The sequence below is a fragment of the Mus caroli genome, chromosome 3 (assembly GCF_900094665.2).
Source record: "Mus caroli chromosome 3, CAROLI_EIJ_v1.1, whole genome shotgun sequence".
Classification (NCBI taxonomy): domain Eukaryota; kingdom Metazoa; phylum Chordata; class Mammalia; order Rodentia; family Muridae; genus Mus; species Mus caroli.
Window position 1 is genome coordinate 95,485,545 of NC_034572.1, and position 1,096 is coordinate 95,486,640.

Here is a 1,096-nt window from a genome sequence, read left to right on the forward strand (position 1 = left end):
TTTTCCATCATCTGGTGTGATGGAAAGTAGTTTATATAGTTTAGGGTTTATAGTTTAGGGGTTTCCCCTTTAATATATCGCACATTTTAGTTATGTGTTGGCTCGTTCATTCTTGTGGAGTGCTAGTTCCATGAGGGCAGGGTGTCTTTCTGTCATTTCTTCGTTGAGTGGTGCCTGGAATAGAACACACTGCACTTAGCAGGCGCCTAACCACATCTGTTAAGTGGCTGATCCTGAACATGTCCTGAGTGCTGCCATTTCCCATGCTAACTTTATCAGTCGCTCTTTTCAATACTGTGACAAAATGGTGGGCAAAGGCAACTTAAGGTAGATGTACGGATTATGCTCCTTTCTAGCAGGAAGTGATGGCGGTGGGAGCAGGCTGTGGCTGGTCAGTGTGTTTTACCTGCAGGAAGCAGGGTGAGATGTACCCAGTGCTCAGCTTCTTTTTCCTCAGTGCAGGACCTCAGCTCAGGGATCGGTGCCACCCATGCTCAGGGTGTGTCTCCCCACCTCACATTCTCAGGAAACCCCTCAGAGACACACCTCTGGATGTCCCCTAGGCAACTCCAAGCCAAGCTGCAGGGGAAGACAAGCCCCGTCTCTGACCCTGCTCCGGATAAAGCAGATGTTCTGGTCTCCACTCTCAGATGATTACCTCCTCTCAGGCTGACTAAGGTCATTCTCCCAGGGGCTGGAGAGACCGCTCTGTGGCTAACAGCGTTCGCTGGTCCTCCAGAGGCTGGAGTTCTGTCTCCAGCATCCACACTGAATGATTCTCAACCTCTTCAGTCATACACACAGACATGTTCAAATACATCAAACTAAAATAAAGCTTTTTTTTAAGTGAGGAAAGGGAGAAGAAATGGTTCATCAGTTAAGAACATTTGCTGGTTTTTAGTTTCGCAGGACACAGGTTTGGTTCCCAGTACCTACATGTTAGTTCCAGAAGAAGGAGAAGGAGGAAGAGGAAGAGGAAGAGGAAGAGGAGGAGGAGGAGGAGAAGAAGGAGAAGAAGGAGAAGAAGGAGAAGAAGGAGAAGAAGGAGAAGAAGGAGAAGAAGGAGAAGAAGGAGAAGAAGGAGAAGAAGGAGAAG